At 43.2% G+C, this 23,664-nt stretch overlaps 1 long non-coding RNA gene across 2 annotated transcripts; it reads left to right on the top strand.

Annotated features, from left to right (window-relative positions):
• Window positions 1–11,541: 11,541 nt before the first annotated feature.
• Window positions 11,542–23,603, top strand: LOC117203095 (uncharacterized). 2 transcript variants are annotated; one of them, XR_007473162.1, is made up of 3 exons: window positions 11,542–11,642; window positions 21,942–22,017; window positions 23,339–23,603. It is a non-coding gene; the product is annotated as an uncharacterized LOC117203095 (long non-coding RNA). The 2 variants fall into 2 exon arrangements; XR_004485704.2 differs by lacking the exon at window positions 11,542–11,642 and adding an exon at window positions 14,651–19,852.
• Window positions 23,604–23,664: the final 61 nt, after the last annotated feature.

Genomic DNA, 23,664 nt, shown 5'->3' with positions numbered 1-23,664 from the left:
TGCTGGGCAGCTGTGTGAGATACCTCACTCGTTGAGTCACTCATTTCTTCTGCATCGAAGCGCTATAGATCAAAGTACCGAATCTCATGGAAATATTTTATTTTAGTTGCCTGTGGTTACTTGTATGTAGTCAAAATTTTAAAAGTAAATCATTCAAGAACCGAGTATACATGGTATGTTACATGGCAGTACTTGATACCCAATATGTTTATCACTTGGTAAATGGCTTAGAGAATGGGGCAACTTAGTGAAAGCCACAATGTGTTTGTTATAATCAGAGGAGGTTGGGTTCCCAGAAAGAGAAACCCGCTCAAGCCAGCTGAGCGGAGGAGGGGGATTGGAGGGATTCAGGGGCGTCTCATGGGCTCCGCAAGTCCTCCAGGCGGTACCTTCTCCACTCATCATCTTGATTCCTTGCTGAAAATGCCCAGTTTCCTCTCTTACAGCCTTGGGTTTCCTCATTCAGTCTTGCCTGGGTTCTGGCCCCTCTCTATGTAATGGTTAATTTTATGACTCTAAGAAATCTGGTATAATTTTATGAATAATGTTTGATCAAACATCTGGGCACCCCATTTCCCAACTTGACTGGACCCCAGATATTTGGTCAAACGTTATTCTGGGCATTTCTGTGAAGGTGATTTTGGAGGAGATTAATATTTAAATTGGTAGATTGAGTGAAGCAGCTCCCCTTCCCCAGTGTGGGTGGGCCTCATCCAATCAGTTGAAGGCCTGAATGGAACAAAAAACCTTGACCCTCCCCTGAGTAAGAGAGAATTCCTCCTGCCTGACAGCCCTCAGATTGAGACATTGGCTCTTCCTGGGTGTCAAGCCTGCCAGACTTGCCTAATCACTTTGTCGATCTTGGGGCTTGCTGGCCTCCATAACTGCGGGAGCCAATTCCCTATAATAAATGTCTTTCTATATCTGTATGAGTCCCATTGGTTCTGTTTTCTCGGAGCACCCTGACCAATGCAGTGATTGTACAGCTGCAAGCTCACAGATGCTTTAATTGTCCTTTCTTTTTTTTTTGCTGTACATGGGCCTCTCACTGTTGTGGCCTCTCCCGTTGCCGAGCACAGGCTCCGGACGCACAGGCCCAGCGGCCATGGCTCACGGGCCTAGCCGCTCCGCGGCATGTGGGATCTTCCCGGACCAGGGCACGAACCCGCGTCCCCTACATCGGCAGGCGGACTCTCAACCACTGCGCCACCAGGGAAGCCCCTAATTGTCCTTTCTATGTGTCAAATCCAGTCCTGTGGGAGAGCACCTCTGACTTACTCTCAGTGGTGACTCTCGCTGGTCCAATCAGCTCTGGAGGAGGGGGGTGTGGGTCATAGACCCCGGGCATTCAGAGTAGGGACACAGCAGGTGCTTGAAGGTGCTGTTATTCTTGAATGAATAACGTTTCTCTCACTGTTTTCCTCTCCGGCGAATGCAACTAACCTCACCTCTGTAGACTCAAGAAGAGGGGTTTACACTATTATGAGGTCATCTTGGGGTTGACATCTCTGAGTGTTCCACTTCTCAGAAGGCTGACATGTTAAATGGTTCCCCCTTACCCCTTTTGTATTGCTTCCCAATACAAAAAAAAAAAAAGGCATAGCAACACTTTGAGCTTGTGATTGTAAATGTACTTTTGTCATTCTGGAGACAAGGCTATTGTCCACCATTGCCCTTCCAGAGCACTGGACCAGGAGGTGCTGGATGAGGGTTTGTTACAGGCTCTGCTATCTACCAGCCCTGTGGCATTAGGCAAGCTACTTCTCCTCATGGGGCCTCAGTTTACTCCTCTGTAAAATGGGGTTAATACCCACCGCCGGAGATACAATGAGGTGCTGTGGTGCAAACCCCCTTGACAATTTCATTATGATGTACAACGTTTAAGAATTCCAGGATATCCTAGCTAGAAGGTATCATAAAGAACACTTAGTCCAACCCCTTAATTGTAAAGAGTATGAAACCGAGGCTCAAAGAGATGTTATTATTGCTGTGAACATAAATAATCATCCTCATAATTCTGGGCTTGTTCTGGTCCAACTTTTCCACCCTCCACGAGGCATTTGTTTTCATAGCTGGGAAGGTTAGGATCCCCAGGCTGCCTTCCCTCCTTCCCCTTTTAAGGGCGTTCTTTGTTTCCTCCAGGGCCACTTGTTGGACCCCCTCTGAGGTCAGGTGTGTGATCTTCCCTAAGCAGGAAGCCTGCGCAGACCAGCTGCTCTTCTGGGGGCAGACTGGCCAAGGGTGGGCATTCAAACTCCGACGGCAAGAAGACTCAAAAGCTATAGATCTGAGTGAGGATTAAGTCGCATGGCAGGAAAAAAATGCACAGCACAGAGGCATGCAGGCCCTGTGGCCGGGGTTTCCCGGGATGGGGATGTGCAGTTCGGCAGAGACAAGCCTGGGGTGCCCAGCAAACAGCTTTTGATCTAGCGCCATCGTGGTTTTTGAACTCAGAGTGCAATGCCTTTAATCGTTCCTGGCTCCGATTTCCCAGGTTAATTTCCTGACATCTAAGGAGCTTTGTTTAGTGTGTGTAACTTCCTGCCTTTTATGTCAGAGCCTGTGAACTGACGGAATCAGGGTACGAGCCAAGATAACCTGGCGATGGGGGCAAGCATTTGAGACTCCTTTCCTAGTTTTCTTTCCCTTTAGTCACACACTCACCCTTAGTCACTTTTCCCCCTGATATTAACACAATAGGAGGCTCTTATGTAAGATGTTAGAAGGGGTAAGGAGGGCCCTGGAGGGAGCGTGGAAGGAGGCGGTCATGTTGGAGGGAAGAGCTGGAGGGGTTTTATCTCAGTGTTCTGACTTTGCACTGATGTCTCAAGCCTTTGGGGGGCAGTCATAGAGGGCCCTTGTCCTGGGTCCTGGGTCCCCATCTCGGTTCTCGCTACCCTTCTTTTCTCCACCATTCCAAAGGACCTGGCAATCCTGGGACTTCCCTGGTGGTCCAGTGGTTAAGACTCTGTGCTCCCGATGCAGGGGTCATGGGTCTGATCCCTGGCTGGGAAACTAAGATGCTGTGTGCCAGGGGAGGTGGGGGGGGAAACCTGGCAACCCTGGACTAACAAAAACACAGCTAGAGACTTCCCCACCCTGTTGCATGTTCTATAAGCCCCTCTCTCCCTCCACTTTCACCAGTTCTGCATTTGCATTCCCGTCGTTGGTCTGACAGCACCATATCAGAATTTGCTCTGTTGTTTGTCCTTTCTATGGGCAAGCTCCAGGGTTTCTAGAAGCGTCTGGACAGCTGGGCTGTGCCCCTTTGACTTAGAGCACAAGATGCCCCAAGCACACCGGAGCCTAATGAGTGTTTCTGGGTGTGGCAGACGTTGCCACACTCACCTCTCCCCAGGGGCTCTGGCGAGGTTCCATGACCAGCTCGGACACTGTGAGTGCCAAGTGGTTAAGTCTGGGAACGCAAATGTAAACAACTAGACAAGCAAAGCATGATTCCTTTTACTTAGTAGGGGCTGAATTCTTTAGCTTGGGAGATAGAAGGAAGCCCTCTGGCCACTAAGAAAATATTTAGAGACTGTTGGATGGGAAAGGCCCTTGGAGGGTGTATCTTATAAGCCTGTTGATGCCCGGGTCCATGCGGGCTGTTTCGCTTTGTGTTTCTATAACCCAAGGCTGTCCCTGACATCCAGCAGGGTCTCAGGAAATGACTGTTGAATCGAGGACTGCAACTGCTCACACCCTGACATCTCAGAGGAGCAGACTCGCTCCACAGAAGCTGTGATGGAACCGGGAAGATGAAAACCTGTCTCCGGCCCCTCACGCTAGAGCTGCTTAACTGGCTTGTTTCTGCTGTGTGCCTGGTTGGCCACTCAAGCTGGGTCTGAGGGCCCTCCTGCCTCAGGAAGCTCTTCAGAAGCCCACGCCTTGGTGAGAAGAGGAGCCCAGTAGGGCGCCAGCGGGAGACCCGCTGCCGTCCTTGGGGCCAGTAGGAAGCCCTGGTTGGGAATCTGAGGGAGTCTCTTTCACACTTGACCGGGTCCCGACCATCTGAAGATCCAGATATATCTGGCCAGGGACAAATGCTCTCAGAGACAGTGTTCTCCAGCCAAAGGTCTCCCCACAGCCCCACTCAGGGCTGCCTCCAGAGGCAGCTGTTAAGAGGACACCGCGACACGTGGTCTGGCTTGGGTGGAGCCCAGGGCTCCCCGTCAGGAAGATTTATCTTATAAATCTGCCCTCCCACCAGTTACAAACAAACAATAAAATTCTGACTCAAAAACAAAACCCCTCCAAAGAAAATAATTCTTGTGTTCAGGAATTCTCACAGCTTCAGTAAATCATTGCCTCTCTCCTTTCTCTGTCTCTGTTTCTCTTCTTCGCCTTTGTTTCTGACACACACACACACTAATCAGCACATGTGTAATTGCTGTGAGCTCCTTAAAAGGAAAGTGCTATATACATACAGAACATTTTTATGTGTGCATATAAAATATGTCTTCTCTGGCTAGAAGTTTCTTATTCATGGAGCTGAATGAAACAGGTTTAATTTCAAAGAGCAGCTACCCCAGAGGACCTGAGTAGTGCAAAAAAGCTTGTGTTTGGGGAACTATCCGTCACTATTAGAAACTGTTTTTACAATTAATTTCTTCCCCTCATTTGTGGAGTCTTAGTTTCTGCCTTATTCTCTTTGCTTTACCTTAATGAGACTCCGGACCCATACTCACACAAAGACTTTTCTGTACGGAACATGATACAGTTTCAGGTAGTGGTGTGCTGGCTCTCTGGGGATGGGGGTAGTCTGAATTTATAGTTTTTGCGATATCAGTTTTCACGATGTAAACACTCCTCCCCATGGCTGATTTCAAGCCAACAATACGGCTGATGTCAACAGGAGTTGGGCAGAGACGCACCTAGGACACCTTTATATGATTTTTCCACCAGGCTTATAAAATAGATATAAATCACCTCAAAAGCACAGATAATAGTAAACTATAGTAAAGTAATTAGGAAGTGGAGAGCTTTGAGAATTTATTATGCTTGGTTTTTTTTTGTTTTTTGTTTTGTTTTTTGTTTTTGTTTTTTTTTTTGCGGGACGCGGGCCTCTCACTGCTGTGGCCTCTCCCGTTGCGGAGCACAGGCTCCGGATGCGCAGGCTCAGCCGCCATGGCTCACGGGCGCAGCCGCTCCTCGGCATGTGGAATCTTCCCGGACCAGGGCACGAACCCGTGTCCCCTGCATCGGCAGGTGGACTCTCGACCACTGCGCCACCAGGGAAGCCCTATGCTTGTTTTTAAAATTATTTACGTGTAAGTTTTTGTGACTCAATTTTTAATGATGGCTGTATTCACTGCCAGTTTGCAAAATTTCAGGAAATTTACGCACTGCCTCTCCCACGCTGGGATGAGCTGGCCCTGCCACACCGCTGTGCTGGCATACTGAGGTGCTGGGTTTGGTATGGTCTTGACTCTAATGCCCCTGGAGGCTCTGGCTCACTTTGCCGAGCATCTGTTGGGTGTTTCCACCTGGAAATCAAACCTGAAGGGTAAAGGGCTCTGAAAATAAATTCTTCGTTTCCACATTAGCATCCCTTTCTGACTTTATCCAAGTTAAAAACCGTAAGGTTAGGTAGCCTCATCCACAAGGGGGCAGACAGCAGAAGCAAGAACTACAATTCTGCAGCCTTATTAGTTATCTATTTTATACATATTAGTGTATACATGTCAATCCCAATCTCCCAGTTTATCCCACCACCACCACCCCACCGCCACTTTCCCCCCTTGGTGTCCATACATTTGTTCTCTACATCTGTGTCTCTATTTCTGCCCTGCAAACCTGTTCATCTGTACCATTTTTCTAGGTTCCACATATATGCACTAATATATGATATTTTTCTCCTTCTGACTTACTTCACTCTGTAGGACAGTCTCTAGATCCACCCACGTCTCTACAAATGACCCAATTTCGTTCCGTTTTATGGCTCAGTAATGTTCCATTGTATATATGTATCACATCTTCTTTATCCATTCGTCTGTTGATGGGCATTTAGGTTACCTCCGTGACCTGGCTATTGTAAATAGTGCTGCAATGAACATTGGGGTGCATGTGTCTTTTTGAATTATGGTTTTCTCTGGATATATGCCCAGTAGTGGGATTTCTGGGTCATATGGTAGTTCTATTTTTAGTTTTTTAAGGAACCTCCATACTGTTCTCCATAGTGTCTGTATCAATTTACATTCCCACCAACAGTGCAAGAGGGTTCCCTTTTCTCCACACCCTCTCCAGCATTTATTGTTTGTAGATTTTTTGATGATGGCCATTCTGACTGGTGTGAGGTGATACCTCATTGTAGTTTTGATTTGCATTTCTCTAATGATTAGTGGCGTTGAGCATCTTTTCATGTGTTTGTTGGCAATCTGTACATCTTCTTTGGAGAAATGTCTATTTAGGTCTTCTGCCCATTTTTGGATTGCGTTGTTTGTTTTTTTGATATTGAGCTGCATAAGCTGCTTGTATATTTTAGAGATTAATCCTTTGTCAGTTGCTTTGTTTGCAAATATTTTCTCCCATTCTGAGGGTTGTCTTTTCACCTTGTTTATGATTTCCTTTCCTGTGCAAAAGCTTTGAAGTTTCATTAGGTCCCATTTGTTTATTTTTGTTTTTATGTCCATTTCTCTAGGAGGTGGGTTAAAAAGGTTCTTGCTGTGATTTATGTCATAGAGTGTTCTGCCTGTGTTTTCCTCTAAGAGTTTGATAGTGTCTGGCCTTACATTTAGGTCTTTAATCCATTTTGAGTTTATTTTTGTGTATGTTGTTAGGAATTGTTCTAATTTCATTGTTTTACATGTAGCTGTCTGGTTTTCCCAGCACCACTTATTGAAGAGTCTGTCTTTTCTCCATTGTATACTCTTGCCTCCTTTATCAAAGATAAGGTGACCATATGTGCGTGGGTTTATCTCTGGGCTTTCTATCCTGTTCCATTGATGTATATTTCTGTTTTTGTGCCAGTACCATACTGTCTTGATTACTGTAGCTTTGTAGTATAGCCTGAAGTCCAGGCGCCTGGTTACTCCAGCTCCGTTTTTCTTTCTCAAGATTACTTTGGCTATTTGGGGTCTTTTGTGTTTCCATACACATTGTGCGTTTTTTTGTTCTGATTCTGTGAAAACTACCACTGGCAGTTTGATGGGGATTGCACTGAATCTGTAGATTGCTTTGGGTACTGTAGTCATTTTCACAATTTTGATTCTTCCAATCCAAGAACATGGTATATCTTTCCATCTGTTTGTATCATATTTAATTTCTTTCATCAGTGTCTTATAGTTTTCTGCATATAGGTTTTTTGTCTCCTTAGGTAGGTTTATTCCTAGGTATTTTATTCTTTTTGTTGCAGTGGTAAATGGGAGTGTTTCCTTAATTTCTCTTTCAGATTTTTCATCATTAGTGTATAGGAATGCAAGAGATTTCTGTGCATTAATTTTGTATCCTGCTACTCTACCAAATTCATTGATAGCTCTAGTAGTTTTCTGGTAGCATCTTTAGGATTCTCTATGTTTAGTATCATGTCATCTGCAAACAGTGACAGCTTTACTTCTTTTCCCATTTGGATTTCTTTTATTTCTTTTTCTTCTCTGATTGCTGTGGCTAAAACTTTCAAAGCTATGTTGGTGAGAGTGAACAACCTTGTCTTGTTCCTGATCTTAGAGGAAATGCTTTCGGTTTTTCACCATTGAGAACAATGTTGACAGTGGGTTTGTTATATATGGCCTTTATCATGTTGAGGTAAGTTCCCTCTATGCCTACTTTCTGGAGGGTTTTTATCATATACGGGTGTTGAATTTTGTTGAAAGCTTTTTCTGCATCTATTGAGATGATCATATGGTTTTTCTCCTTTGATTTGTTAATATGGTTTATCACATTGATTGATTTGTGTATATTGAAGAATCCTTGCATTCTTGGGATAAATTCCACTTGATCATGGTGTATAATCCTTTAATGTGCTGCTGGATTCTGTTTGCTAGTATTTTGTGGAGGATTTTTGTATATATGTTCCTCAGTGATATTGGCCTGTAGTTTTCTTTCCTTGTGACATCTTTGTCTGGTTTTGGTACCAGGGTGATGGTGGCCTCATAGAATGAGTTTGGGAGTGTTCCTCCCTCTGCTATATTTTGGCAGAGTTTGAGAAGGATAGGTGTTAGCTCTTCTCTAAATGTTTGATAGAATTCGCCTGTGATGCCATCTGGTCCTGGCCTTTTGTTTGTTAGAAGATTTTTAATCACAGTCTCAATTTCAGTGCTTGTGATTGGTCTGTTTATATTTTCTATTTCTTCCTGATTCAGTCTTGGAAGGTTGTGCTTTTCTAAGAATTTGTCCATTTCTTCCAGGTTGTCCATTTTATTGGCATATAGTTGCTTGTAGTAATCTCTCATGATCCTTTCTGTTTCTTCAGTGTCAATTGTTACTTCTCCTTTTTCATTTCTAATTCTATTGATTTGAGTCTTCTCCCTTTTTTTCTTGATGAGTCTGGCTAATGGTTTATCAATTTTGCTTATCTTCTCAAAGAACCAGCTTTTAGTTTTATTGATCTTTGCTACTGTCTCCTTCATTTCTTTTTCATTTATTTCTGATCTGATCTTTATGATTCCTTTCCTTCTACTAAGTTTGGGGGGTTTTTTTGTTCTTCTTTCTCTAATTGCTTTAGGTGTAAGGTTTGGTTGTTTATTTGAGATGTTTCTTGTTTCTTGAGGTAGGATTGTATTGCTATAAACTTCCCTCTTAGAACTGCTTTTGCTTCATCCCATAGGTTTTGGGTCATCGTGTTTTCATTGTCATTTGTTTCTAGGTATTTTTTGATTTCCTCTTTGATTTCTTCAGTGATCTCTTGGTTATTTAGTAGCGTATTGTTTAGCCTCCATGTGTTTGTATTTTTTTAAGTTTTTTTCCTGTAATTGAAATTTAGTCTCACAGTGTTGTGGTCGGAAAAGATACTTGATATGATTTCAATTTTCTTAAATTTACCAAGGCTTGATTTGTGACCCAATATATGGTGTATCCTGGAGCATGTTCCATGAACACTTGAGAAGAAAGTGTAATCTGCTGTTTTTGGATGGAATGTCCTATAAATATCAATTAAGTCCATCTTGTTTAATGTGTCATTTAAAGCCTGTGTTTCCTTATTTATTTTCATTTTGGATGATCTGTCCATTGGTTAAAGTGGGGTGTTAAAGTCCCCTACTATTATTTTGTTCCTGTGGATTTCCCCTTTTATGGCTGTTAGCATTTGCCTTATGTATTGAGGTGCTCCTTTGTTGGGTTCATAAATATTTACAATTGTTATATCTTCTTCTTGGATCGATCCCTTGATCATTATGTAGTGTCCTTCTTTGTCTCTTGTAATAGTCTTTATTTTAACGTCTATTTTGTCTGATATGAGAATTGCTACTCCAGGTTTCCTTTGATTTCCATTTGCATGGAATATCTTTTTCCAACCCCTCACTTCAGTCTGTATGTGTCCCTAGGTCTGAAGTGGGTGTCTTGTAGACAGCATATGTACAGCTCTTGTTTTTGTATCCACTCAGCCAGTCTATGTCTTTTGTCTGGAGCATTTAATCCATTTATATTTAAGGTAATTATCGATATATATGTTCCTATTACCATTTTCTTAATTGTTTTGGGTTTGTTGTTGTAGGTCTTTTCCTTCTCTGTGTTTCCTGCCTAGAGAAGTTCCTTTAGCATTTGTTGTAAAGCTGGTTTGGTGGTTCTGAATTCTCTTAACTTTCGCCTATCTGTAAAGGTTTTAATTTGTCCATCGAATCTGAATGAGATCCTTGTTGGATAGAGTAATCTTGGTTGTAGGTTTTTCCCTTTCATCATTTTAAATAGGTCCTGCCACTCCCTTCTGGCTTGCAGTGTCTGCTGAACCATCAGCTGTTAACCTTATGGGGATTCCGTTGTATGTTATTTGTTGCTTTTCCCTTGTTGCTTTTAATATTTTTTCTTTGTATTTAATTTTTGATAGTTTGATTAATATGTCTCAGCATGTTTCTCTTTGGGTTTGTCCTGTATGGGACACTCTGTGCTTCCTGGACTTGACTGACTATTTCCTTTCCCATGTTAGGAAAGTTTTTGACTCTAATCTCTTCAAATATTTTCTCAGATGCTTTCTTTTTCTCTTTTTCTTCTGGGACCCTTATAATTCGAATGTTGGTGCATTTAATGTTGTCCCAGAGGTCTCTGAGACTGTCCTCAATTCTTTTCATTCTTTTTTCTTTATTCTGCTCCTTGGTAGTTATTTACACCATTTTATCTTCCAGCTCACTTATCCGTTCTTTTGTCTCAGTTATTCTGTTATTGATTCCTTCTGGAGTAAATTTAATTTCAGTAATTGTGTTGTTCATCACTGTTTGTTTGCTCTTTAGTTCTTCTATATCCTTGTTAAAGTGTCTTGTATTTTCTCCTTTCTGTTTCCAAGATTTTGGATCACCTTTGCTATCATCATTCTGAATTCTTTTTCAGGTAGTTTGCCTATTTAATCTTCATTTATTTGGTCTTGTAGGTTTTTACTTTGCTCCTTTGTCTGTAACGTATTTTTTTGTCGTTTCATTTTTTTTTTTTTTTTTTTTGATGGGTGGTGCTGTATTCCTGTCTTATTGGTTGTTTGGTGTGAGACGTTTGCAGGAGTGGAGTTTGCAGGCAGTTGGATAGAGCTGGGTCTTGGTGCTGAGAAGAGGACCTCCGGGAGGCCTCACTCCAGTTATTCCCTGGGGCCTGAGGTTCTTTGTTAGTCCGGACGTTTGGACTCAGAGCTCCCACCACAGAGCTTATGCCCAACCTCCAGCCTGGGAACCAAGATCCTGCAAGCTTTCTGGCACGGTAAAGGAAAAAACAAAAAAGGAAGAAAGAAAGAAAAAAAAGAGCAGTACAATATCAAAGAATAAAAAACAAAATAAAATTAGAAAGATAAAAAATATATTAGGAAAAATAAAACTATAATTGAAACAACTGCAACAACGTAAAATAAAACCACCACAGAAAAAAAGAAAAAAAAAAGTGTGGGGGGGGAACAACCCAAAAGGATAGAACAATAAGAAAGTATAAAGAATAAAATAAAATTAGAAAAATAAAAGATTTATTAGGAAAAATAAAAATATTAAAAAATCAACAATAATGAATCTACAAGGTAAAACAGAACCCCAATCTAAAAGAGGAATAAAGGGCTTCCCTGGTGGCGCAGTGGTTGAGAGTCTGCCTGCTGATGCAGGGGACACGGGTTCGTGCCCCGGTCTGGGAGGATCCCACATGCCGCTGAGCGGCTGGGTCCGTGAGCCATGGCCGCTGAGCCTGTGCGTCCGGAGCCTGTGCTCCGCAACGGGAGAGGCCACGGCAGTGAGAGGACCGCGCACCGCAGAAAAAAAAAAAAAAAAGTGTAAAAGAGGAAAAAAGAAAAGAGGAAAAAAATCTTGGCTATGGGGGTGGAGTTTAGGGGGGTGGAACTTAGGGGTGGGGTTTTGGGTGGGGCGGGACCTAGGCTGGTGGGGGCGTGATGTTTGAGTGTGGGGCGGGGCCTAGGTGGGGTGACGTTCAAGCGTGGTGCGGGCCTCTGCTTAGGACCGGAGGGGGGAAGGGGAGAGGCAGCACGTGGAAAGGAGCGCCTCTCCAGTGTGGAGTTCGGGAGTCTGGGGGTAAGGCCCTGCCTGAGGGTGTGTGGGTGGGGCTTAGGCCCAGCGCCTTGGAGGGGGTTTCAGAGGGGGTCTCTGAGTGTAGAGGTGGGGCCCTAAGGGGGCGTTAGGGGCGGGGCTTGGGCTCTGCACGGCAGGAGGGAGGCTCCGAGGGCAGAGGATTAGGCCTATGAGCCCAACAGGCTCTCCGGTGCCTAAGTGGACAGGGAAAGCGCTGGCCCTGTTCCCTTCCATTCCTTTGCTCCCCTCCCCCCATCTCCCCCAGGGTCTCCCCCGTCGCCGCTGGACCCCTAACCGTGGGTGGGTCCTGCTGGCTGTAGGAACTTCTCCCATCCCCCAGCCACCCCTCAGGGGCGCCAGTCCCGTTCCACCTCCACTTGTCCTCCCCCTTCACTTCCCCCACACCCTACCGTCCTACCTGGTCGCTGGGGGTTCCTCCCGTCCCCTTTGATGTCCATGGTCCCCCACCGGTACCTGGTAGGTGCCCTAGTTGTGAGGAGACGCAAATTCCATGTCCTCCTAGCTTGCCATCTTGACCCCGCCCCTACCTCCATGCTTTGTGTCTGCTGTTCCCTCCCCTGGAAAGCCTTTCTTCTCCTGGCTCACCTGGACATTCCAACTCACTTGTCAAGGTACCAGCTACACAACCTTCCTTAACTGCCTCTGACAAAATTAATTATTCCTTCTCTGTGTTCCACGGCCCTTGGTACAAACCTTATTCAGCACTTGGCTGCATTGTTTTGTTTTCCTATCTGCCTTCATTCGAAGGCAGCTTAGTCATCGTGGTATTCCCCCATGGCCCCATGGGAGGGAGGAGCTCTACACCTGTTTGTGAAATTAGCACATTTCCTGTCTCACGTTACACGTGCTCTCTCTTGTCCTTCTTTGTCAGAGATACGCCAAGAGACCGAGAGGAGAGAGCCTACCTAGATTAGACAGCAGTACTCACAAACATCTCAAAAGCTCTGTTGTATGTCCAGGAAAAGCTTCCTTCCAGAACCCATGTGGCAAAGCACATTGAAGCAAGCTCTAGCAGACACGGGAAAAGTCTACCTTTTACCCTCAGAGAGGCTGTGCTTGGAAAACCCGTGTTGATTTTTAACTTGAGTGTTAGTCACCCGTGAAATGCTGCCGGAAGTCTCTCTGGGGCCGGCCCAAATTGCAGATCGTGTGCAGCTTGTTTTCTAAACTGTGCTTTGTTAAAATAGCAATTCCCAGTTTGCCTCAGGTGTGGAGTTTAGGTTCATGGTTCACTGGATCTTTTAGGAAAATACAAGCAAACATTCCAGTCCCCGAATTCCCTGCCCGACGCTATGTGAGGCTTAGGTTGTCTGTTCGTGTGGCTGAGATTTTTCAGAGAAGAGATTGCTGATAATGGCCATTCCATCTCCCGGCCCGCTCCCAAAAGAACCATGTTTAAGTGCTCTGTGGATTTGAATGTCCACAAAACATCACTCTCCAGGGTGAGCCTGGAAGTGAGGTTGGGGGACTTTGGAGCCCCCGACGGAACCAGAGCCCTGGGCCCACATTAGAGATAAGGCCACACTTGGCCTTTTTCTGGGAGATCTAGCCAGATTGAAAGAACAAATGAATGCATGAATGAAGGAATGAACAAAGGAATCCTTCCTCATAATTTGAAAACCCAACTCTATATTTAGTGGTATTTTCCCCTCTCATCAACCTTCTCCCTACTCTCCCCTCTAGAGGTTCACCCCCTTGCTTTTGAGCACTGACTTGGTGAAGTCACTCACCAGTATTTACTTTGCCAGATTGACCTTCAGTGTCAGACAGTAAAAAAGACCACCAGTGACCATTGTCCAGGACCAGAGGCTGAATGACTTTCTGATGAATTCTAGCCGGAAGGCTTTTGAAACAAAAGTAGGAGGAAAAGGTCAAGGAATGATGGTATAAAAATATCTTCATTCCCTTCATTGGAGAAAATGACATCTAGGTTGGCTGTCACTCTTCATCAGCCAGGTGTGTGTGCTGGAGGTCATGTTGACGGAATGGTCTGGGTGCTGGCGAGATGTTGGGGAAACAGCAAGGTGGTGAAAGGGGGAGGGGTTTGGCAGAGTTCTGGCTCTGGCAAAGGTGAAGAAAATAAATCACAGTCATGGAAAGGAGCTGCTCCAACTCCATGTCATCAGGTGGATAGCCAAGGGAGTCTCGGAGAATGAGGTCCTCGTGTCTGCCTGGGCAGGTATTGGTGACACCACTTGTCAGACCCTTCAGGAATTAAAGAGTGTACGTTAAGCTAAAACAGCTGTTCTTAGAAGTGCACATCCAATTTAGTTACATAAATCAATTAACGATTATTATATAGAACAGAGAAAAATGTAGGAATGAACAGCTGTGGTTTGGGGTATGCTACCCCACAGACGGGGGTAGCAGCTACCTACCGCCTGTCAACTCAGTCAGTCAGTGGAATCAAACTTCTTTAGACTGCTTCTTGAGGAGCTCGGAAACTCATGCCATCTTGGGAGGTTTCTCACCCTGATCACAAGACAGGAACGGGCAAGTTCTCTTTACTGGCTCTACCCTGGGATGGAGGTGGAAGTTCTCAGAAGGCACAACTGTATTATGGGGCCAATCAAACACCCATATAATGGAGTACAGAACGTCACACCCCTTATCTCACTTGATCCTCACTGGGTCCTTTTGAGGGTAGGCAGGGCGTTATTCATTCATTCATTCAACATTTACTAAGCAACATGTGTCCAGCTCTGTGTTAGGGATTAAGAATGTAATAAGACAGACCCAGGCTTTAAGATGCTCAGAGCATAGTAAGAATATTAGCCATGATACCACAGTGTGAAAATATGGGTCTAGAGGTATACGTAGGATGCTATGAGAACACATCAGACAGGTACTGGATTCAGCCTTGGAGAGAAATTCAGGCAGGCTTGAGTTGATCTTGAAGGATGAATAGGAGTGAGTCAAATTACAAGGTGGCAGGGGGTGGGGTTTGGATTCCAGGAAGTGGGAATAACATTTATAAAGATATAGAGGCATGGGCTTCCCTGGTGGCGCAGTGGTTGAGAGTCCGCCTGCCGATGCAGGGGACACGGGTTCATGACCCGGTCCGGGAAGATCCCACATGCCGCGGAGTGGCTGGGCCCGTGAGCCATGGCCGCTGAGCCTGCACGTCCGGAGCCTGTGCTCCGCAATGGGAGAGGCCACAGCAGTGAGAGGCCCGCGTACCGCAAAAAAAAAAAAAAAAAAAAAAAGATATAGAGGCATGAAAAAAATACAGTGACAGGGAAGCAACAGGTATTTCAGTATGACAGGAATAAAATTGGTGGGATTCTAGTAGGAAATAAAGTTGGAGAAATAGAAAGGGGTCATATCATCAAAGACCTTGTGTATAATACTAATTTTTTTTTACTTTATTCCGAAGTAACGAGGAGCAATTGAATACGTTTTTCTTTTTAAATGAACTTTATTAAGGTACATTTAAAATACAATAAGACACACCCATTTTATTTTTTTCTTCCGTTTTATTGAGATACAATTGACATGCAGCACTGTAAAAATTTGAGGTGTATAGCATAATGATTTGACTTACATACATCAGAAAATGATTATCACAATAAATTTAGTGAACATCCATCATCTCATATAGTTACTAAAGAAACAGAAATAAAAAAGTTTTCCCTGTTACGAGAACCCTTAGGATTTACCGTCTTCACAGTGTTCATATATAACATACAACAGTGTTCATTATATTTATCATGTTGTACATTACATCCCTAGTACTTATTTATCTTAGAACTGGAAGTTTGTACCTTTTGACTGCCTTCATCCAATCCCCCCTCCCACCATCCCCACCTCTGGTAACCACAAATCTGAACTCTCTTTTTTATTTTTAATTTAATTTAATTAATTAATTTATTTATTTTTGGCCGCCTGGCTTACGGGATCTCAGTTTTCTGACTAGAGATTGAACCCTGGGCCATGGCAGTGAAAGCCCAGAATCCTAACCACTAGGCCACCAGGGAACTCCCTGATGTCTTTTTCAATGAGTTTGTTTGTTTGTTTGTTTCTGAAGCATAATTGACCTATAACACTATGTTACTTCCTTTTACGCAGCACAGTGATTTGGCATTTCTACACATTTCAAAATGATCAGCACAATAAGTCTAGTTACAGTATGTCACCATACAAAGATATTACATGGTTATTGACCATATTCCCCACACTGTACATTTCATACGCGTGACTCATTTGTTGTGCACCTGGAAGTTTCTACCTCTTAATCTCCCTCACCTATTTCTTTCTTCCCCCAACCCCCTCCCTTCGGGCAACCATCTGTTTGTATTCTGTATCTATAACTCTGTTTTTGTTTTGTTATGCTTGTTTATTTGTTTTTTAGATTCCACAGATAAGTGAAACCATACAGTATTTGTCTTTCTCTGTCTGACTTATTTTACCTAGCATAATACCTTCTAGGTTCATTCATGTCACAAATGGCAAGGTTTCATTCTTTTTATATAATATTTCATTATATATCTTTATCCATTCATCTATTGATGGGCATTTGGCCTAGTGTGTGATCTATCCTGGAGAATGTTCCATGTATATTTGAAAAGAATGTGTATTCTGTTACTTTAGGATAGAACGTTCTATTAATATTAAGCCATTTTGTTTTAATGTGTCATTTAAGTCCTGTGTTTCTTTGTTGCTTTTCTGTCTGGATGACCTATCCATTGATGTAAGTGGGGTGTTAAAGACCCCTACTATTATCGTATTACTGTCAGTTTCTCCCTTTATGTCTGTTCATATTTGTTTTATGTATTTAGGTGATCCTATGTTGGGTGCTTGTATGTTTACAATTGTTATACCTTCTTTCTGGATTGATCCTTTAATCATTATGTAATGTCTTTGTCTCTCTTTACAGTCTTTGTTTTAAAGTCTATTTTGTCTGACATAAGTATTGCTAACCTGGTTTTCTTTTAATTTCTATTTGCATGGAATACCTTTTTCCATCCTCTTACTTTCAGGCTGTGTGTCTTTAGATCTGAAGTGAGTGTCTCGTTGGCAGCATGTATATGGGTCTCGCTTTTGTATCCATTCAGCCACTCTGTGTCTTTTGATTGGAGCATATAGGCCATTTACATTTAAAGGAATTATTGATAGGTATGCACTTATTGCCATTTTGTTAATTGTTTTGGGGATGATTTTCTTCTTTTGTTCTCTTCCCTTGTGATTTGAAGACTACCTTTAGTGTTATGTTTGGATTCCTTTCTTTATTCTGTGTGTATATCTACTACAGATTTTTGCTTTGTGGTTACTGTAAGGTTTATGTATAGCCATATATATGATTATTTTAAGTTGCTGATCTCTTAAGTTCAAATATCTTTTGATAATCCTGCATTTTTATACCCCTGCTCCCACTCCACATTTACGGTTTCTGACATATTTTCCATCTTTTTGTTTTGTGTATCCCTTAACTACTTACTGTGGATGTAGATGATTTCACTACTTTTGTCTTTTAACCTTCCTACTAGCTTTAAACATGGTTGATTCACTACTTAACTGTATATTTGCCTTTACCATTGAGCTTTTTCCTTTTGTAATTTTCATGTTTCTATTTGTGGCCTTTTCTTTTCGCTTAGAGAAGTCCCTTTAACATTTCTTGTAAAGTGGTGGTGCTGAACTCTTTTATCTTTTGCTTGTCTGTAAAACTTTTGGTCGCTCCATCAGATCTGAATGAAAGCCTTGCTGAGTAGAGCATCCTTGGTTGCAGGTTTTTCCCTTTCTAAAATACACCCATTTTAAGTGTGTAGTTTGGTGAGTTTTGACAGACATATATACCTGTGTAACTACTGCCCCAATAAAGATAATAGTACATTTTTCCATCCACCCCAAAAGCTTCCTGTGCTCCTCTGCAGTGCCCTCCTCCATTCCCAGCTCGAGGTAGCCACTTATCTGTTTTCAGTCATAATAGATTAATTCTGCCTATGCTAAAATTTCATATTGATAGAATCATACAGTATGCTCTCTTTTATCTCAGTATGTCTTTGAAATTCATCCATGTTCTTGGGTGTATCAAAAGTTCCTTCCTTTTTATTGCTAGGTAGTATTCCATTGTATGAGTATATCACAGTTTGTTTATCCATTCATCTGTTGACAGGTATTTGGGTTTCCGGTTTTGAACTATTGTAAGGTTGCTATAATCATTCATGTACAAATCTTTTTGTAGACATGAGTTTCTAGTTCTCTTGGGTAAATAACCATACAAATATATGATAAGCACATGAAAAGATGTTTAGCGTCATTAATCATAAAGAAATGTAAATTAAAACCACAACAGGATACTAGTAAATACCTGTTAGCTTGCCTAAAATTAAAAGACTGACCATAACAAGTGCTGACGAAGATGTGGAGGAACTGGACCTCTCAGACACTGCTGACGTGAAAATAAAATGGTCCATCCACTTTGGAAAATGGTCTGGCCGTTTCTTATATACATGAACATTAACTAAGCAGTCCCACCCCTGAGTTTTTAACCATTGAATCATTTTAAGCAGGGTAGCAATATGAAGAGATTTTATGTTTAAAGGAATACTCTAATGGCATTAAGGATAATAGATTCTGTATGTTTAAATAGTCTTCACAAACATTAATTTTTATTGATGAAAAATCGTCTGTCATGTTTTAATACTATACGTGGGTAATCATTTCCTTAGTGTGAATAGTTAGGTAACATTAAATATTTCATTACTGACTATAATTCCTAATAAACGTAAGTGTTGTTTCTGCTGAATTCATTCCTTAAAATGAGCTCCTAGGATCAGAATCACTGAGTCAATATTCTTAAAAATCTTTATGCTTTTTGCTGCTAAGTGACATTCTGACTGACTAAGGATTATACCAGTCAACAACAGGTTATATATTACTAGTTATTTTTCATAGATCAGGAAAGAGAAGCTCAGATAGATTATGTGAATTAGCTAACATAGGTGGAAAAAGGTACACCAGTATTTTGAGCCTGTGTCCTTGATCCCTCCCTAGTCTTGGGTTTCCTTATTTTTCTGTTCACACTTGTGCTAACTCAGAACTTTATCTGGAGAACCCCTGTTCTGTGCCGTAGACGCCTCTAGCGTTAGGAGTACAATGAAAACGCATAGTTCCTGTTTCCACAGAGCTTGTGGGTTAGTGACATTTCCAGATTCCTTCCTCTCTATCTGGAGAAAATCTCGAGCTAACAGACTGAACGACAAAAGGAGAAAGAGAAAAAGTGTTCAAGTCATATGATGGGTCACAGCTCAGGTACTCATTTTTGACCCAGCTTCCAGGACCATGTCAAGAGACACGAGGGAATTGCATCTTCTGTTGTGCCATTACTTGGTTGGGCCAGTCACGTGGGTGGAGGTCTGGAATGAAGAAACCCACCTCAGTGGGGATTAACTACAGATATTCAGCGTGAGTTTAAGAAGGAGAGAGTATACAGAAGCACTCAGTGGGGGGAATGACAGGTTGCAGCAATAATGGGGGAGTCTGACAGAGGCATCTGAATTGAGTGCATTTTATTGTGAATGACTCACATTTCTTGAGTTCTTTCTGCGTGGTTGGCATTGTTCTAGGTACTGGAAGAAAGTAGAAGTGAAAAGCTCTGGGGGCTGGAGATCAAGACGTTCCAGGAAACGTCTGGCACAAAGCAATGCAGGTGAGGTAGGAGGCGGAGTGCAGAGGTGGTGGTGTTTCATTTACGTGTGCTCCAGCTCCCTCCCTCCCTCCTTCTGGGGGCCCCTTTTCTATGTCCTCTCCCAACATGCACCCCCTGGGCCTCCAGACACCAAGCGAGCACTGCTGTGTTATCCCAGCCCTTTGCAGAGGCACCTTGCCCAGGCCTGCACACCTACTTTGGGATCGAACCACAGATGCCTACAGATATCAGCCAGGTCAACCTAGTGAGTAAAGAAAGATGTCGTGGGGAGCCAGTGGTAGGGGCTGCAGAGAACTGGACAGCTTCTTGTCCATCTCAACAGGGCAGCTACTGCTTCAGGTGACTGAAGCCAGTCATACTAATGAAACAGGGCATCGCAAGATGGCCCAAGGTTCCAGGAGTATGGGAAAACCAGTTTTCATCTGAAATTTTATTATGTTTAAATATTGGAAATCCAGTTAATTTAACCTTTTGTGTTACAGTTTACATTGGCCAAAATAGACTGGATTCCACTGGGAGCCTCTCGTCTGCGCTTCTGTCCTAGGTGATGCCACACTCCTTTTTCTTCCTCTCTCTAAGCCTGTCTCTCGATCCTGGGAGGTTACTGCTCAACTAATTAATTTCCAAGGGTGATAATGGCTTAATAGCAATCAATTTCCTTTTGTCTTCAAAGGCATGATCTGGAGGTACTGAAACTGATGGGGAAAATTGAGGCTTCATGGGAGGTGCAAGTGATGAGTAGGTGGGCGGGCCCTTTTTGTCCCAGCTCTCATCAGACCATTTGCGAAGTCTGTGGGCTCTGACCATGTCTAGGGTCAGCGCCCTCTTCAAGGGTTCTGGGGACACTCCATGATTCTTTATGAGTAGGTTCACTTGGGTCTGGGGCTTGGAACGGAGAAGGATGGCTCTAGGGCATGGTACCTATGGAAAGACAAGGGCGACTCGGAACTCCTCTCTGTGCAGCTCGGGTTTAGCACTAAGGCCCTACCTGCATTGTGCAATATGGTAGCCACTAGTCACACATAGCTATTTAAATTTAAATTAATTAAAATCAAATCGAATCTAGGTCCTCAGTTGCACTAGCCACATTTCACGTGCTCAATAGCCACTTTAGCTGGAAGCTACCATATTAGACACTGCAGGTATGGAACATTTCCATCATCATAGAAGGTTCTATTAGACAGTGCTGTTGGACCACCTGCCTCATGGGGAAACAGGCATGGGAGTCAGGAGAACTGAGTTTTGGTCCTAACGCAGCCATTCATTGGCTCTGTGACCTTGGGCAAATTATTTAATTCCTCTGTCTCTCTTTCTTTATTGATAAAATGGAAATGATAACGTTTTCCACAAGATTCCCTTGAGCATTAAAGGAAAAGACAAACATATCGGCACTATAGTGATTAATAATGTTGCCCCCCAGGCAGAATGTTGTCCTGCTCGAGGGGCAGAGCTGAGCTGAGGAGGAACATTTTCTCCCCTCACTGTGGTCTCCAGTCTGGTTCTAGGATCTCACTGTATTAGTTTTGCTTATTATCATAAGCTCAGAAAGATCCCCTAGGTGCATGTAGGCAGGGAGGATAAGCAGGAAGGAAGAACCAGGCCTAGGATGCTGCCACAAGACTTGTGTAGAGCACAGTCTGCACGACTGTCCCGGGTGGCCTGAGGGAGGTTCAGGCTTGAGCATGCACCTGGGAACGAACAAAGGAGAATCTGAGGGGTCAAGCAGGTCTGGTTAACAGTGGACATGGGTGATGCTGGAAAGCAACAGGGGACAAGATCTAGTGCTTGGCATGTAGTAGGTGCTCAAGAAATACTTGCGGAATGAATGAATGTACAAAGCACACAGAAGGTAAAGGCCGACAGTCAGCTTCTGGTGACCCTGGCTGGCTTCTGTGATGGCTTTCCCATAGGTATAAAGCCTTGAGTTAATGGAGGAGGGGGGGCAGTGGAGGGTGGGATTCACTTTCAAATAGGATGCAGTAAATACAGGGGAAGTATAACAGCCTCTATTTATTGGCCGTCTACTATGTTCCAAGGGTTCTGCATGTTTATCTCTACTCCTTGCAAATACTCTGCAAGGTACATGTCTTTATTCCCATTTTAAAGAAGAGTGAGTTGCCCAGAGTCACCTGGCTTTGTGCGAGCATCCGAGATTCAAACCTAAAGTCCACTTCTTTCCTGCAAAGTCAAATTACTCTTAAACAGGTAACGTGTTCTCTCTGAGGAGGCCTGCGTTGTCTGAGCTTTAATGCGAGAAGTCACAACAATGTCTACTCTTCAGGTGGACTTCTGACTAATGCTCTCTTTGGTTTGGCCCGGTTGGTAGACGTTTCATTTACACGAGTATTTCACAGTACTTTACCATCTGTGCCTTGAACATACAACAGCAGTGAAGTTATTTCTCTCAGTTGAAAATGGAGAACCTGCAGCACCAGGAAGTTATATGACTTGTTCGAGAGCCTAAGAGAGCAAGTCGCTGATGGAGTGTATATGGAAATGAGGACATTCAGGAGACTGTTCAGGGAACTGAAATGGATGTGTGACACGTCATTGTGTGTATCTATTGCTAAGTTATGGAATTATTTAATGCTTTTTGCTTCTTCCGCCTCAGTGCTTTTAATTGTGTATTCCAGAATGCAACAAAATAACGCCAGAAAACTGTGGACCACATAGAACACAAGTGTCAATCACAGGCCATTCTGCTTGGAGGTTGGTTTGTCTTACGCAAAGGGAGTGTCCGGTCATCAGACCCTATTTGTTACCCATGTTTCTACTAATACCTTTGTGGATGTTCTACTTACAAGAGTCTCTACATGGTTCAGGGTGTGTGGAGGAGTGAGCAGTCAGAAAGAGGCAGGGGGAGTCTTTCAACCAAGGTCCTTCCTGGACTTTTCCTTTTACATTTACCACTTAGGTGATGTCTTTCATTTGTGGATATAGCCACATTCCCTCATGTTGCAGTGAGGACAGACCTGGGGGTCTAGTGGTCCTGGACAGGGTCTTCTAGGTGTGGGGTGCCCAGTTCTGTTCTGGGAGTTGTTGGAAGGCACCCTGGAAGAAAGAGAAGAGAAGGAAAATGGAAATCAATCAGAGCAAGTGATAGTTGCCCTGAGGCAGCGTTCTTCAAAATGGGTTACACAAACACTAGTTCCATGAGCTGCTCTGTGATAAAAGGATTCTGATTCAAAGATTTCAGGGATGTGGCATATTATATCACCCACGTGGAGCTTCACAATTCAAATTGGCATATTAAAGCTTACAAAAAGCCTTTCAGAAAAGAAATTCATTTCTTTTCATTTAATACGGTTCTTCTAAAATTTACTGGAGTGGGGAACCCCATCTCTCCACCCCCTGTGCCCAACAAATCTCTTAATATCCCAGGAAAGCACTTAGCATTGAAGGAAGATGAAGATACAGGAGAAGACGAATCTACTGCCCAAAAGAATGTATGCGCCCTCTTTCATTGTCTGTTGCTCAAATTAGTAAATCCCAAACTCCATTTAGTAAATCTTCAAGGTATCAGGAAGCTCACAAAACATTATTAAAACTTGGAGAGGTGCATTCACGTTGACTGGAAAACCCCCCAGCGCCATATGCAATGTTTAGCAGGAAGCAAAGGGCCATAGGACTATCCTCCCTGAGTCCTTCTCATTGAGTCGCGTCCTCAAAGAATTCTTGCTGACTCCTCTCTAGAGGATGGTCTCCTTCTATATTCTCATAGAACCTGCTCTTTCTTTCAGAGAACTCATCTATTTTGTAACTAGGCATTCATTAGCATTGGTTTATGGCTTCCACGGGCCTAAAAACTGCAAGAGAACAGGGACCTGCACACAATTAGTGTTCTATAAATTTCTGCCAAAAATTTTTATTAAATCCATTAGAGATCATGATAAATTCACCTTCCTTGAAACTCATTATACCAGACACACTTTACCCTCTAGGCAAAAATCTGTATTAGATTCCTAGGGCTTCCATAATAAATAACCACACACTTCATGGCTTAAAATAACAGAAACTTACTCTCTCACAGTTCTGGAGGCTAGAAGTCTGAAATTAGGGCAAGGTTGGTTCCTCCTGGAGGGTCTGAGGGAGAATCTCTTCTGTGCCGCTCTCCTGACTTCTGGTGGCTCCTGGCAATCCTTGGTGTTCCTTGACTTGTAGCTGCATCACTTCGATCTCTGTCTACACCTTCACAAGACCTTTTTATCTCTGTGTGTCTGATCAAAGATGCCTGTATGAAACATTGGAATCCTTCATACACAGCAAAAGCCTAAATAAAATGTATTTTTGTACCACCCTGTCCTACTTTCCTGCCAACAACTATACACCCACACCCTCCTGCCTTTTCTCACAAAC

Source organism: Orcinus orca, chromosome 18 (genome assembly GCF_937001465.1).
Source record: "Orcinus orca chromosome 18, mOrcOrc1.1, whole genome shotgun sequence".
Taxonomy (NCBI): Eukaryota; Metazoa; Chordata; class Mammalia; order Artiodactyla; family Delphinidae; genus Orcinus; species Orcinus orca.
The sequence above is the reverse complement of the archived record's forward strand: the minus strand, read 5'-3'. Positions and strand labels throughout refer to the sequence as shown.